At 38.8% G+C, this 17,369-nt stretch overlaps 1 protein-coding gene across 2 annotated transcripts in view; it reads left to right on the top strand.

Moving 5' to 3' along the window:
* The window catches only part of TMEM117 (transmembrane protein 117), a 590,052-nt gene that overhangs the window by 474,208 nt on the left and 98,475 nt on the right, over positions 1 to 17,369 (top strand). The gene's annotated exons all lie outside the window — the stretch shown is intronic.

Genomic DNA, 17,369 nt, shown 5'->3' with positions numbered 1-17,369 from the left:
TCTCTGCTCCTCTGCGTTTGTATATCTCCTTTCCGCATCATTCCCAGAGTGCAAGCCATTTTCAAAGGAGCAGTCTTGAGAGAGCAAAGTGTAGTTGAGACCATGTGATAGGTAGTTTCTGAGTCAAAGTTCCATTAACTCTGGAGTTGGACATGCAAGATGAGCCTTGAGGAATACCGGGTAGAAACTAATGTAAAAGGCTAGCATTCACTGAGCAATTACTATATTCTGGGCAAAGACCTGGATGCTTAGGCACACAATATCTTATTTAATCTTCTCAACCCCTCCTAAAGGATTGATAGTGTTATTGTATATAATTTAACAAATGAGCAAAGTGGGAACTGCCCAAGGTACACAGAGTCTGACCTCAGCAGAATTGGGATTAAAAAAAAGAAAAAACACAGCTGTTATGATTCCAAAGCCCACAGTTTTTTCAGATCTTGTAGTATTGTACATATCAAATGAATTAATATACTCAAGTAATGTCCAAAGCAAAGCACTTGCCATATAGCAGAAAGCTTCGTGAGTGAAGGGAACACTCCTGCAACAGACTAGAGGCAGGATTTAAAGTGTGATCTTGGTTAAGTCACTTCATTTTTTCTCATCTACAGTGTGACAGCATTTCCTGACCCATGTTATTTTTATGATAGTCTTAAAAAGGCACTTGAAGTGTGATATTTTTACATATTGAAATTATATAATCTGGTTAGAGGAAAATAATTTGGTTAAGAAGTATTTCAAACTTATGCTGTGAATTACAGTTAGTCATTTGGGCTTCTTTGGATCTTAGCTATGTGGCTCAAGGGTAAAGAATGTGCCTGCAATGCAGGAGAGTCAGGAGACATAGGTTTGATCCCTGGGTTGGGAAAATCCCCTGGAGGAGGAAATGACAGCCCACACTAGTATAATTTTTTTAATATTTATTTGTTGATTGATTTATTTTTTAAATTCTTTTACACGTTGTGTTGGTCTCTGCCAAATAGTAACATGAATCAGCCATAGGTATACATATGTTCTCTCCCTCTTGAACCTCCCTCCCATCTCCCTCCCTATTCTACCCGTCTCAGTTGTTACAGAGCCCTAGTTTGTGTTCGCTGAGTCATACAACAAATTCCGGTTGGTTATCTATTTTACATATGGTAACATATGTTTCCATGTTGCTCTCTACATATATCCCACCCACTCCTTCCTCCTCCTGCAGCTGTAGTTTCTGAGTCAAATGTCCATTCACTTTGGAGTTGCACATGCAAGATGAGCCTTGAGGAATATTGAGTAGATAGTGGCTCAAAGTCCAGTCTAGTCTAGTGATCCTAGAGATTGGGTCCATTACCTGGTGCCCATAGTAAGAACCTTTCTTAGTGGAAATGGCAAATAAGCTATGAAGAAGGGTAGAATTTGCAGTGTAAACAGACCTGTGCTAAAAAGAAAACAAGGATGAAGAGAGAAAAGGAAGCAGGGAAGCAGAAAGTGTCAATAAGTCTGTTCTCTATGTCTGTGTCTCCATTCAGTTCAGTTCAGTTCATTTCTTAGTCGTGTCTAACTCTTTGCGACCCCATGAACCACAGCATGCAAGGCCCCGCTGTCCATCACCAACTCCTGTCCATCATCAACTTTGGGAGTTCACCCAAACCCATGTTCATCGAGTCAGTGATGCCATCCAACCATCTAATCCTCTGTCATCCCCTTATCCTCCTGGCCCCAATCTTTCCCAGCATCAGGGTCTTTTCAAATGAGTCAGCTCTTCACATGAGGTGGGCAAAGTACTGGAGTTTCAGCTTTAGCATCAGTCCTAACAATGAACACCCAGGATTGATCTCCTTTAGGATGGATTGGTTGGATCTCCTTGCAGTCCAAGGGACTCTCAAGAGTCTTCTCCAACACCACGCTTCAAAAGCATCAATTTTTCGGTGTTCAGCTTTCTTCACTGTCCAGCTCTCACATCCATACATGACCACTGGAAAAACTAGATGGATCTTTGTTGACAAAGTAATATCTCTGCTTTTTAATATGCTGTCTAGGTTGGTCATAAATTTCCTTCCAAGAAGTAAGCATCTTTTAATTTCATAGCTGCAATCACCATCTGCAGTGATTTTGGAGTCTAAGAAAATAAAGTCTGTCACTGTTTCTGTTGTTTCCCCATCTATTTCCCATGAAGTGATGGGACCAGAAGCCATGATCTTCGTTTTCTGAATGTTGAGCTTTAAGCCAACTTTTTCACTCTCCTCTTTCACTTTTATCAAGAGGCTCTTTAGTTCTTCTTCACTTTCTGCCATAAGGGTGGTGTCATCTGCATATCTGAGGTTATTGATATCTCTCCCGGCAATCTTGATTCCAGCTTGTGCTTCCTCTATCCCAGCATTTCTCATGATGTACTCTGCGTATAAGTTAAATAAGCATGGTGACAATATACAGCCTGTTGTACTCCTTTTCCTATTTGGAACCAGTCTGTTGTTGCATGTCCAGTTCTAACTGTTGCTTCCTGACCTGAATATTGGTCAGGTGGTCTGTTATTCCCATCTCTTTCAGAATTTTCCACAGTTTGTTGTGATCCACACAGTCAAAGGCTTTGGCATAGTCAATAAAGCAGAAATAGATGTTTTCTGGAACTCTTGCTTTTTCAATGATCCAGTGGATGTTGGCAATTTGACCTCTTGTTCCTCTGCCTTTTCTAAAACCAGCTGGAACATCTGGAAGTTTACGGTTCACGTATTGTTGAAGCCTGGCTTGGAGAATTGTGAGAATTACTTTAGTAGCATGTGAGATAAGTGCAATTGTGTGGTAGTTTGAGTATTCTTTGACATTGCCTTTCTTTGGGACTGGAATGAAAACTGACCTTTTCCAGTCCTGTGGCTACTGCTGAGTTTTCCAGATTTGCTGGCATATTGATTGCAGCACTTTGACAGCATCATCTTCCAGGATTTGAAATAGCTCAACTGGAATTCCATCACCTGCACTAGCTTTGTTCATAGTGATGCTACCTCAGGCCCACTTGGCTTTACATTCCAGGATGTCTGGCTGTAGGTGAGTGATCACACCATTGTGATTATCTGGGTTGTGAAGATCTTTTTTGTACAGTTCTTCTGTGTATTCTTGCCACCTTTTCATAATATCTTCTGCTTCTGTTAGGTCCAGACCATTTCTGTCCTTTATTGAGCCCATGTTTGCATGAAATGTTCCCTTGTTATTTCTGATTTTCTTGAAGAGATCTCTAATCTTTCCCATTCTGTTGTTTTCCTCTATTTCTTTGCATTGATCCCTGAGGATGGCTTTCTTATCTCCCCTTGCTGTTCTTTGGATCTCTGCATTCAGATGCTTATATATTTCCTTTTCTCCTTTGCTTTTCACTTCCTTTCTTTTCACAGCTATTTGTAAGGCCTCCTCAGACAGCCATTTTGCTTTTTTGCATTTCTTTTTCTTGGGGATGATCTTGATTCCCACCTCCTGTACAATGTCACGAACCTCCATCCATAGTTCATCAGGCACTCTGTCTCTTAGATCTAGTCCCTTAAAGTCTTCAGCTGTACTTTGCTGGAGCAGCCATTAAGAGATGCCCCATGTCCAAGGTAAGAGAAACCCAAGTAAGACTGTAGGCACTGAGAGAGGGCATCAGAGGGCAGACACACTGAAACCATAATCACAGAAAACTAGTCAATCTGATCACACAGACCACAGCCTTGTCTAACTCAATGAAACTAAGCCATGCCGTGTGGGGCCACCCAAGACGGACGGGTCATGGTAGAGAGATCTGACAGAATGTGGTCCAGTGGAGAAGGGAATGCCAGACCACTTCAGTATTCTTGCCTTGAGAACCCCATGAACAGTATGAAAAGGCAAAAAGATAGGATACTGAAAGAGGAACTGCCCAGGTCGGTAGGTGCCCAATATGCTCCTGGTGTCTCCATTGCTGCCCTGCAAATAATTTCATCAGTGCCATCTAGAGTCCAAATATATGTGTTCGTATACAATATTTTTCTTTTTCTGACTTATTCCACTCTGTGTAATAGGCTCTAGGTTCATCTACAGCACTAGAACTGAGTCAGATATGTTCCTTTTTATACTGAGTAGTATCTTATCTCATATGTGTACCACAACTTTTTTAAGATTCATCTGTCAGTGGACATCTAGGTTGTTTCCATGGTCCAGCTATTGTAAATAGTGCTGTAATAAAAATCGAGGCACATGTGTCTTTTTCAATTTTGGTTTCCTCAGGGTATATGCCTAGTAGTAGGATTGCAGGGTCATATGTTGATTTTATTTGTAGTTTTTTAAGGAATCCCCATACTGTCTTCCATAGTGACTGTATCAATTTACATTCCCACCGACAGTGCAAGAGCGTTCCCTTTTCTCCACACTCTCTCCAGCAGTTACTGTTTGTAGACTTTTTGATAATGGCCATTCTGACTGGTGTCAGGTGATATCTCAATGTAGTTTTGATTTGCATTTTTTTCATAATCAGCAATGTTGAGAATCTTTTCATATGTTTGTTAGTCATTTGTATGTCTTCTTTGGAGAAATGTCTCTTTAGGTCTTTTTCCCACATTTTGATTGGATTGTTTGTTTTTCTGGTATTGACTTGTATGAGCTGCTTGTATGTTTTGGAAATTAATCAGTTGTCAGTTGTTTCATTTGCCATTATTTTCTCCCAATTTGAGGATTGTCTTTTCACCTCATTTATAGTTTCCTTTGCAGTGCAAAAGCTTTCAAGTTTAATTAGGTCCCACTTGCTTTTTTTTGTTTTTGTTTCCATTAATCTAGGAGGTGGATCATAGAGGATCTTGCTTGGATTTATATCATAAGAGTGTTCTGCCTGTGTTTTCCTCTAAGTGTTTTATAGTTTCTAGTCCTACATTTAGGTCTTTAATCCATTTTGAATATATCTTTGCCACACTAATATTCTTTCCAGGAAAATCCCATGGACAGAAGAGCCTGACAAGCTATAGTCCATAGGGTTGCAAAGAGTTGGACAGGACTGAACTACTGAGCACACATACACAGATAACTATAGTAATGTGATGATATATAAAGAGGCTGAAGTCTCAGTGCATTGCATCCATAATCTGCTAGTAGAGATGTACACTAAGGGGATGATTTAAACCCTTACCTGTTTGGAAGAATCACCAAAACTTACAAAAGTGTGAATTCTCTGACTATAGGGAGATTGCTAGAAGTTTCTCATTTAGAAATATACAGTGGGGCTGAGGGATTACTAGGCATTACAGATGATTCTTGTGACTCCAGTCACCTGGGAGCCACTTAAAAATGCAGATTTTCTGGTCTTCTTATAGCTAGAGGATTTGGCCTGTGAATATGAGTTTTTATTTGCTCAAATGGATTTCTCTGAAACTGATTGCTCTAAGGTAATGTCCTAGTTATAAGTGAATGTTTGTAGTTACTACAATTCAGATGGCTATACATAAAATTACACAAAAGAACCCTAAGAAAATTCACATTGCCAGATGGTACTCAGAATTTATCACATTTGATGAAGTTTGGGGAATTATTCTGAATTTTGCATTTCTCCTATAAAAATACATCATTCTTGTGGTACATATTGTGAAAAGTTGAACAGTTAACATCAAATATGTATGTTTTGCATTTTTCTCTAATTTTGATGAAAATATATTTTTAAATATCCCTTTGCTAAAAAATGTATTTCTGAGATGCTTACCATTTATTTGTTTAATATTTGTTTGATAGCTGAGTACATTCAATTGGCAAGTTGAGAAGAATAGAATAGCATGAAACCAAAGAAGTATCAATTTCTGTTTTATAACAAATTTCTACATAAAAGTATGCCTGGGGAAAGCAATGAAAATTGGTTGTTTATAATTATTTTCATTCCTTCTAAAGTGACTAGGTGCCAAGATATCTTTTGTTTTAATGAATAGGATGATAGTATGGATGCAAAATTAGGAAACTCAGGGACATAGAGGGGCTTCCGGCATATGCAGTAGGATGGTAGGAGCCAGAGGGTTAGAAGGAGTTGTTGTGGGAAAAGAAAAAGAGAAGATATAGAGATGGCAGCTGCTATAGCTAACAGAACTTAGGAGAGGGAGAGGATTTTCTGGAAAGTTTGGTTCTATCAAATGCAGTGTTATATCCAGCTTCTCAATGAAATTTCAAAATATATATAATATTCTCTAATCCTTTTGGCATTATTTTCCCTCAGTCCCATCCTCCTATTTTCAGTTCAAGATGGGCTTCTGTGCAAGATTCAGGGGGAGGACAAGGTCATGGAGGCCAAGGTATATTCTGATTATACATATATGAAAATAAGTGGGTCCTTACATGTAATGAGTAAGTGCAGAAATAAGATCTAATGGGGACATTCACTTTGTCTTATGACTGCCTCTTAATTATTGAATATCTGAACTTTTTTCCTGTTTGATTTCCATGGGACTACCTGTTAGTGCAAAGACAAATTATATGTTTGTTTCCTCTCATGGCCTTGATATATCAGTATACCCTGAGGTTCTTCCCTAGCCTCTTTGTCTTTTTTTCCCAGCTATTTTTCCAAGACAGTTCCTCCGCATCATGGCATCAAGTCCTCCATTTAAGCTGGTCTTTCTCTAATCTTTCTCAAATCCAGATACCTCTGCTGAATGTCAGGCTTAGATATCTAACTGCCCACTACCTATATACTCCTGGATGTTCCATGAACTTCTCTGGGTTATCATTTTTAAAATGAACCAATCATGAATCCCTCAGACTACTATCAACTTAGTCACTCAAGTGGAAAAAAAAAAAAAAACTGGGAAAAATATAAACGATGTTTCTTTCTCACCTGCCTTCAAGCCAACAGTCAAGCTTAGGCCTTCTTTTTGCTAAACATCTCTTGAATTTGTTTCTCCTGTACACCCTTATACAAACCTCTGCTTCAGTGTGTGTGCTCAGTCACTTCAGTCATGTCCAACTCTGCGACCCTATGGACTGTACCCTGCCAGGCTCCTCAGTCCACGGAGAATCTCCAGGCAAGAATACTAGAGTGGGTTGCTGTGCCCTCCTCCAGGGGATCTTCCCAACCCAGGGATCAGACCTGCGTCCCTTATGTCTTCTGCACTGGTAGGCAGGTTCTTTACCACTAGTACCACCTGGGAAGCTCCTGCTTCAGTTTGGGTTACCATCAACTTTCACTTATATGAGTACAATACCATTTCTCTTTTTTTAGGCTTATTCCATTTCTCCAAAATAATCTTTTTTACATAAAAATTTGATCCTCCAAATTCTTCAAATAGAAATTCATTTGCACACTCTACTGGGCTTTTTATCATCTAATCCATGCTTTGCTGCTGGCTTCTTCCTGGCCTTCATCTTCCCTTCCCTCCCATCCCCCACCTTTTACAGCTTATATTCCTTTAATTCTTAAATACCTATTGGTTACGAAAACCATGATGTCTTTGTTCATGGTGCAGGTCTTTGCACATGCAATGCAAAGGCCTCTCCTCAGCGTGCATGTTTGGTTGCCCTTAGCCATCTTTCAATCCTCAGCTTAAATGCAGTCTTCTCTGTGAAGCCTCATCTGCCTCTCTCAGATAAACCTAAGTGCTTCTTTTTTTATATGTCTAAGGCAATTTTTATAAATTTCAATTAGAGGTACTCCCCTATTGCATTGTGTTTATTCATTTATGTGTATATAACTATCTCACTATTTCAAAAGTTGTGAGAATTACATGCCATAGGTAAGTCAAATATAGAGACTATTCAAGAGGTGTTGGTTAAACTCAGACCAGCACCTAGATCAGTACCTGACAAGTCACTGGGACTCATTAACCATGTTTTAAATGAAAAGTTTTACAGTATTTACAAATGGAAGTGATTTTATTATCTTTTTAGGCTTTGGGGCCAGTGTACTTTTATGAGCTTCTTATAAGTTTTCTACATGAGAATTGTATTTCTATTGATCAAAAATCAAAATGTTTGTTTTTACACGGTTCCTTTAAGGTCCTGTTGACATTAGACAGCTTATACATTAAATGTGGTGTGGGTTCTAGAAATATTTATCATCTGATATTTTGCAGGGCACAATCCAAATCCAGAGTAGAGTCTTTGTTCTAACTTTACTGCTTTTCCCTGAGCCCATTTTTTGCTCAGGTAAACTCTTCTAGCTGAAAGTGGTTTCCTCCACGACCACCATTAATATACCCCTTATAGACAGCTGGAAAAGAGGCTGAAAGAGTGGAAAAATGTGTTGCTGTGATTGTTCCTCCCTGTATTATGAAACAGGTTAAAAAAATTCTGATTTAAAAGTCATCAGAGAGATATTCTGAACATGACAAACCTTTTTTATTTTTTATAATTCCTGGAAGAAAGAAAAGAGATAAGAATATTATGACTGAGCCTTGACTTAGCAGAGGGGCTTCCTTGAGAATGGAGTGATAGATAAACAACAACTTGCTTTAACATTAGGTAAAAATGTCTGTTATTGTGGGTGGAAAGACTATAAAAAATGAATTAATACTTAAAACTTTAAAAGCTCGTAATCCTAAATATAATCATAGAGACTCCATGATAATTTATTAATTTATAAAAATAACAATCATCTATTTTTAAGTCCTTACTACATAATGTTAATAATGATATAAGTCTGCTTGGTATTTAATATAGAATCACTCAAAGGTTCAAACTTAGTAACAAACATACCTTTAAATATATGTTTATTATATTTTACAATAAAATTATGCTATATTTATTTATAATAAAATTATATTATAATTGAAAAGTTATGGTTTATTTTAGTGAAGAGAGGGAAAAATTGTAGATTTTAACAATGTAAAGTGGGAAAACTTGAAAAAGGAATTCTAATAAAACGAGATGTTCTAACTGGAAATATATATAGCTGTGTGAGATAGAGTATAATGAAATGTAAAAAGATAATAATTTCATTAGAATAAAATTTCTTGAATTTTATGAGACAAGCCTTGTCATGGAGAAGACACTAAACTTATCATCTTCAGCATGGTCCAGGTGTTAATTCTGTCTGCATTTGTATGATTAGCAGCTCAGAAACATTTTCTGTTTGACTGCTAGAGTTCTCTTGTTAATACAATATGTATTTTCTGAGATGGTCCCCCAAAAGATAAATACCTAAATGAATAATGAAACTTCTCTAAAATTACTGACTCTCAGAGATCTAGAGTATTGAAGCACTCTCACCTTTTCTGTTCAAATTCATTTGGACACTTTATCTCAACACTAAAATGGCTTTCTGATGCCCTCATCCCTCAGTAAGAATAAGTCTGATGTGTTTTTAAATGTTTTAGAAAATTATTCCCTTATCTGAATGATTGTAACTTGCTTGTGAATCAGAAAGAGTAGATCATCAGCCCCCAAACTAGGTGGAGTAGGGCCAGTGTAAATATTTTTGACAGTTCTTTTGAGATCTGTTTTAAAGCTGTGCTTTAAAGGGAACTTGCAAATCTAATTAATATACAACTATAGTCCCATGATGCACAGTAATCTACAGGGATATTTTAAAGTCAGTCTGCCAGAAAGATTGTGATCATTTATATACCCCCAACAGCGACTGAAGATACTCCGTGTGGTAGGCAGAATAATGCACCCCAGCACGCACACACACACACACACACACACACACACACACACACACACACAAAGATATCCACATCTTAATCCCTGGAACCTCCAAATATGTTAAGGTATACAGTAAAGAGAAATTAAGTTGGCACTGGAATTAAGGTTTCTAATCAGCTGACCTTAAAATAGGGAGATTTTCCTATAATACCCAGGAGGGCCCAATGTTATTACAAAGGTCTTTAAAAGAGGAAAAGGGAGGCAGAATCAGAAGGATAGCAGCTTGAAAAAGAGTTGGCCCAGTATTGCTGGCTTTGCACATAAAGGAAGGGAGCCAATAAGCTAAGGAATGCAGGCAGATTCTAGGATCAGAACAAAGACAGGTCTGCCAACACCTTCATTTTAGCTCCATGAGAACCATTTTGAACTTTTGACTTCCAGAACTATAAGGTAATAAATTTGTATTGTTTTTAAGGCATGAAGTTTATAGTAGTTTTTAAATAAGTAGTGCTAGAAAATTAACATCTTTTTCCATCTTTGCTAATATGAGATATTATTGCTCTTTTAATCTTTTTGCTAGTCCATAGGTCAAAAACACTTTATTGTGTTTCAGTTTTTTTTAATTGTTAGATTGAGTTTATTTCCTTCTGCTAGATATTTGATCAATACTAAAATTGTTTTATGAACATCAAGCACATGAGTTGATACTATCCATTACTGAGGTTCTAGTTTTTTTTTTTTTTCTTACAGATTTGTTTGATCATTGTTTCATTTTTGCTGTTGGTGTCTAACACATTAAGAAAAGCATTTGCTAAGTTTTTAATCAGGAATTTGTGTGTGTGTGTGTGTGTGTGTGCTAAATTGCTTCAGTCATGTCTGACTCTTTGTGACCCTATGGACTGTCACTCGCCAGACTCCTCTGTCCATGGGATTCTCCAGGCAAGAATGCTAGAGTGGGTTCCCGTGCTCTCCTCCAGGGGATCTTCTCAACCTAGGGATCGAACCCAGGCCTCTTATGTCTCCTGCATTGGTAGGCAGGTTCTTTACCACTGTGCCACCTGGGAAGCCCAGGAATTTATGGTGAACGTTTTATAAAATAAAGCAACTTTTCAACATCATAGAGTTGCTGTTTCTTAGTATGTTTTTTAGTTTGCACTCTTAATGTAGTAAACCATGAAAACAGATTTCTTACTTTGACCCATCCTTACACCACTAGAGTTATTGCTCTTTGTGATAGTGCATTATTTATAGTATACTGCTGCAGTCAATTTTGCAAGTATATTTGTAAGTGAGATGTGTGTATCCTTTCCTTCCTGCTAATTTTTATCTTGGTCATGTTAGTCCTATAAATAAATTAAAAGCCCCTGACTTTTGTTGTGCTCTGGAATGATAAAGGAGCTATTTGTATTACACTCTATTGTTCCATGCCTTGTTACTCCTCTTTCTGTACATGATTTTTACATAAGGTAAATAATCTCTATGTTTAGAGAGTAAATGAAAATACTTATATTATCAAACTACTATTTTGAGGTAGAACTTCTCTACCCCCATCTTTTAAAATTAGAGTGTTTTGGTTTTGTTTTCCCACATCTTTAAGCCATTCCTGTCATTATGGGAGGAAAAGGAGGTGAGACATGAGAAACACTTCTCCCTGGAGAAGTGTTGTTGGCAGCATAGCTTCTGATTGCCTGTAATTTCGTTAGATTTATTTTCCTATGATGTTTTATTGTTATTACTCTGACTATCATTATCATGTGTGCATAGTTGCTCAGTCTTGTCCAACTCTTTGCAACCCCATGGACTGTAGCCTGCCAAGCTCCTCGGTTCATGGGGATTGTCCAGGCAAGAATACTGAAGTGGGTTGCCACGCCCTCCTCTAGAGGATTTTCCCAACCCAGGGATCGAACCCATGCCTCCTGCATTGCAAACAGATTCTTTACTGTCTGAGCCACCAAGGAAGCCCAAGAATAGTAGAGTGGATAGCTGAGCTACCAGAGAAGCCCATCATTATCATTATTATGCTTTATATGAAATCCTGTGTGTAGTATACCAAATTATAAATATATTGTTAATTCATCTTTTATTATGTTGACTTAGACTATACTAATAGAAGCATACAGGATACAACATTTTTTAACGGTCAGTATATTTCAGCAGAATTGTTTTAAATTTGGGGTACTATATTAAAAATGTATTGACTTGAGAACAAGGTGGCAGGGGAGTAGGTGCACAGGGAGCACATCTCTCTCCACAGAATCATCAGGAGTACACCTTCTGACAGAGAGGTGCATGCAGAACACCAGCTGAGAGCAGACAGGAGCACCTGACCAGCAGAAAAGTGTGTATAGACCCCCACAAAACTCGGTAGGACAAAGGAACTGAGGGGGAAACAGGAGTGTTAGCAGGACTGGACCTGCCCGCGGTGGGTGGGGGTACTGAAGCAGGGGTCCAGTCCCCACATCGGGGCAATTGTCTGAGTCAGACTGATAATGAAACAGCTGATCTGTAGCAGCCTAAATGGAATGAGAATCAGACAGTCCTTGCCACAACCATACGTACCCCAGACAGGGACATAGATCCCCTGGAAGGTGCAGTGGCTAGGAGCTGGAGTTTGGGGATTGCGGAGAAGTCCCAGGGTGAGGACTGCTGTTGACTGTGAAGAGATGGATCCAGGGGATGTGAGGAGGAGACTGTGGTGGGAACTCCCAGTGGAGGAAAGTCTGGCAGCCATGGAAGCAAGGGGACACTGCTGAGTCACACGTAGGGGATGGAGCCATCACCATAGACTCTGTCCCCCAACAAGCCAGCATTGGTAGATGAACAACAGAGAGGCTGGCCCATCAAACACCTGAGCACTGAACTTCAGAGTAGGATCCCACACAGGGTGCCCTTTTAAGTGCCTGATGTGCCGATCTACAGAATAGGACCCCAGCCAAAGGGGCCCCTCTATGTGCCTGATGTGCCAAACAACAGAGAAGGACCCCAGACAAGGAAGCCCTCTAAGTGCCTGCATGGGCAGAGCTAAGGAGAAACACTGGCCAAAAGGGCCTTCTGATCGCCAGCTACAGGAGGCTCAAAAAAAGACTGATAGGGCCATAACTCCTGTGGTGGAGGCAGTCCCTGTCCCTGCACACTTGGCGCCACCAGGGTCCCCACAATCCAAGCAGCTGCACCACCTTCACACTCAACTCTCTCTGGGACAGAGCTGCCACGGGCAAAGAGAGTCTTACATCTGCATGCAGGGTTGCTTCAGTTGTGTCTGACTCTTTGCGACACTGTAGACTATGGCCTGCCAGGCTTCTCTGTCAGGGAGGGTGGTTCTCCAGGCAAGAATACTGGAGCGTATTGGCCAATACTGGTTACTAGAAGGGAATCCTTCTAGAGCACTTTATTTCCTGCTGCCCTAGCCAACAACTCCCCAGAGTACCTGATGCTGCCAGAACCCCTGCGGCCCAAGCAGCTGTACCACCAAACCCAAGTCCTCCAGGGCAGCCTCAGGAGCAAACCCCAGTGAACAACCCACGTGCAGAGATGAACATAAAACCACAATTGAAACCCAGGGGCAGTGTGACTAAGGAAGAAGGCCCAAAACCTTTCTACCAGCTGTACAAGCTAGTTAAATTCATATGATCAACTAGGCAGACTCTGTGTCTGTGGAATATATAAAAGGTCATTGAGAGCTCCTACAAAAGATGCACTAGTTCTGATAGCTGTGGACTATGGAGGCAAGAACACACAAGAGTAGGACCAGATTAGAATCTGAGCTGCTCCCACAGCAGGTCCAGAGATCAGCACAGTGTTGGAGGGCATCCTAGGGAGGTGAGGTGGACTGTGACTCCCGGAAAGGGAAAGGACTCTGACAGCAGTGACTCAAGAAAAACATTTATTATTCTTGTGTTTTGACTTGTTCTATAGATTCTTTTGGATTTTTTTTCTTTTTTTCCCTCAAACCACCCTCCCCACCCCTACCCTGCTGCTGTTGGAGTTGTCGATTTTATTGGCACTATGAAATCTAATTAAGCTTTTGAACTTTTATTTTCTTTTTTTTCTCAGTCACATTTTTTATTGTTGTTATAAACCTCTACCTTTCTACATTGGCCTTTTGCAGTTCTGGGGAGTTGTTTTCCTTTTTTTCCTTGTTTTTCTTTCTTCTTCTGTTTTTTTTTTTCTCTTTTTTGTAATTTTAATTTTTTAAACCTAGTATATTTTCTCTACATTTATTCTTTTGTTTGCCTTTCCTACTGTTCTTTTCCACTTGAGGTTAATCTTTAATGTATATAAATCCTCATCTACCTCTATTTAACTTTGCATATCTATTATTTCTTTTTTTTTCTTTCCTGTCCTCTCAACATATTTGTTAATTTTGTTTTCATTGCTTTATTCCCCACTTGGCACCTTGCTTTAGTTTTGTTTTTCAGTTTGTGCTTTAGTTACTTTTGTTCTTAACTGGTTAATATAATTTTTTATTACCTTTGTTTGCTGGATCAATCTCCTGTACTTTATTTTTGTTGGACTGTTTTGACTTTGCTCATGGGTGTATATGTGTACGTGTATATCCCATTATTTTAATTATCGTTTGCCTGATTTTGTGACTGCCATTTGTCTGGGGTTCATCTTTGGTTTCTCATTTTTGGATATTTGTTTTAATCTCACTTAATGCCATAACAAACCACTTGTGTAGTCTTCTTTACTGACTGGAGATCAAGCCCTGAGCCTTTGGAATGGGAGCACTGATTCCAAGACCCTAGACTACCAGAGAACTAACCATAGGGAGTACCACACAAAGGAGCCACCTGAATATAAGACCCAGCATCACCCAACCACCAGTAGCACCCTGTGCAGGACAGGGTGCTAAATAACAGACAAAACAAAAATACAAACCCAATCATCAGCAGACAGGATTACCGCTTCACTCAGACTTGCCCATCAGAGGAAAAACAAACAAACAAAAACTCACCATAAATCTCACCCTACAGGAAGCTTACACAAACCACTAGACCAACCTTAGGAGGGCAGAAACCAAAAGGAAGAAAGAATTCAAACTTGAAGCCTGGGAAAAGGAGACCTCAAACACAATAAGTTTACAAAAATAATGAAAAGGCAGAGAAATACTACAGAAATGAAGGAACAGATAGAAACACAGAAGTCCAAATTAATGAATAGAAAATAGTGGAAAAGAATTCAGAATACTGATAGTAAAGTTGATCAAAAACCTTGAAAACAAAATGGGGAAAATGCAAGAATTGACAAAAACCTAAAAGAATTAAAGAATAAACATGCAAAGACAAACAACGCAATTATTGAAGTTAAAAATACTCTAGAAGGAATCAATAGCAGAATATCTAAGGCAGAAGACTGAATTAGTGAACTGGAAGATAAAATGGTGGAAATAACTTCTGAAGAGCAAAATACATTAAAAAAGAATGAAAAGAACTGAGGATAGTCTCAAGAGACCTCTGGAACAATATCAAACACATCAACATTCAAATTACAGGGGTCCCAGAAGAAGAAAAGAAAAAGAAAGGATTTGAGAAAAATTTTGAAGAGATTATAGTTGAAAATTTCCCCAGTATGGAAGAGGAAATAGTCAATCAAGTCCAAGAGGCACAAATAGTCCCATACAGGATAAACCCAAGGAGAAACACGCCAAGACACATATTAATCAAACTGCTGCTGCTGTTAAGTCGCTTCAGTCATGTCCAACTCTGTGCAACCCCATGGATGGCAGCCCACCAGGCTCCCTCGTCCCTTCTAACAAAGACTAAACACAAAGAAAGGATATTAAAAGCAGGAAGGGAGAAGCAACAAGTAACATACAAGGGAAAGCCCATGCGCTTAACAGCTGATCTTTCAGCAGAAACTCTGCAGGACAGAAGGGAATGGCAGGATATATTTAAAGTACTGAAATGGAAAAATCTACAACCAAGATTACTGTACCTGGAAGGGATTTCATTCAAAATTGATGAAGAAATAAAAAGCTTTTCCGACAAGCAGAAGTTTAGAGAATTCAGTACTACCAAACCAGCCTTAAAACAAATGTTAAAGGGACTTATATAGTCAAGAAATACAACAGAAGGAAAAAGATCTACAAAACCAACCCCAAACAATTAAGTTTTCTCAATTTTTGCCATTTTTGGCAACAGGAACATATATATCAATGATTACTTTAAATATAAATGGATTAAATGCTCCAAATCAAAAGACACAGACTGGCTGAATGGATACAAAAACAAGATACATATATATGCTGTCTACAAGAAACCCACTTCAGACCTAGAGACACATATAGTCTGAAAGTGAGAAGATGGAAAAATATATCCCATGCAAATGGGAAGCAAAAGAAAGCTGGAGTAGCAATCCTCATATCAGACAAAGTAGACCTTAAAATAAAGAAGATTATAAGAGATAAGGAAGCACACTACGTAACAATCAAGGAATCAATCCAAGAGGAAGACATAAGAATTATAAATATCTAGGCACCCAACATAGGAGCACCTCAATACATAAGACAAACACTAACGGACATAAAAGGAGAAATTGACAGTAACACAGTAATAGTAGAAGACTAACATGCCACTCACACCAATGGACAGGTCATCAAAAGAGAAAATTCATAAGGAAACACAGTTTTAAATGATACATTAGATGAGATGGATCTCATTGATATCTTCAGAACATTCCATCCAAATGCAGAAGAATACACCTTCTTCTCAAGTGCACATGAAACGTTCTCCAGGACAGACCACATCTTGTGTCACAAATCAAACCTCATTAAACTTAAGAAAATTGAAATTATATCAAGCATCTTCTCTGACGACAACACTATGAGGCTAGATATCAATTACAAGAAAAAAGCTGTAAGAAACACAAACCTGTGGAGATTATACAGCATGTTTCTAAACAACCAGCAGGTTACTGAAGAAATCAAAAGGGAAATAAAAAAATTTTTCTAGAAACAAATGACAGTGAAAACATGACAAGTCAAAACCTATAAAGTGAAGTCGCCCAGTCATGTCCGACTCTTTGCAATCCCACAGACTGTAGTCTACCAGGCTTCTCTGTCCATGGGATTTTCCAGGCAAGAGTACTGGAGAGGGTTGCCATTTCCTTCTCCAGGGGATCTTCCTGACCCAGGGATCAAACCCAGGTCTCTTGCACTGCAGGCAGACACTTTACCCTCTGAGCCACCAGAGAAGCCAAAACCTATGGGATGCAGCAAAAGCAATTCTAAGAGGAGAGTTTATAGCAATACAATCCTACCTCAAGAAACAAGAAAATCATTAGGCAACCTAACTTTATACCTAAAACAACTGGAAAAAGAAGAAGAAAGCCCCAAAATTAGTAGAAGGAAAGAAATCATAAGATCTGAGCAGAAACAACAGTACAGATTAATAAAACTAAAAGCTGGTTCTTTGAGAAGATAAACAAAATTGACAAACCTTTAGCCAGACTCATCAAGAAAAAAAGAGAGAAGAATCAAATCAAGAAAATTAGAAATGAAAAAGGAGAAGTTACAACAGACAATACAGAAATAGAAAGGGTTATAAGAGACTATTATGAACAACTCTATGACAATAAAATGGATAACCTGGAAGGAATGGACAGATTCTTAGAAAAGTTCCATCTTCCAAGACTGAACCAGCAAGAAATAGAGATTATGAACAATGTAATTACAAGCACTGAAATTGAAGCTGTGATCAAAAATCTCCCAAAAAACAAAAGCCCAGGACCAGATGGCTTCACAGGAGAATTCTATCAAACATTTAGAGAAGAGCTAATGCCTCTCCTTCTAAAACTCTCAAAAAATTGTGGAGGAAGGAACACTTCCAAATTCATTC

The sequence above is a fragment of the Capra hircus genome, chromosome 5 (genome assembly GCF_001704415.2).
Source record: "Capra hircus breed San Clemente chromosome 5, ASM170441v1, whole genome shotgun sequence".
NCBI classification, from domain to species: domain Eukaryota; kingdom Metazoa; phylum Chordata; class Mammalia; order Artiodactyla; family Bovidae; genus Capra; species Capra hircus.
This window is presented reverse-complemented; position numbering and strand designations above follow the sequence as displayed.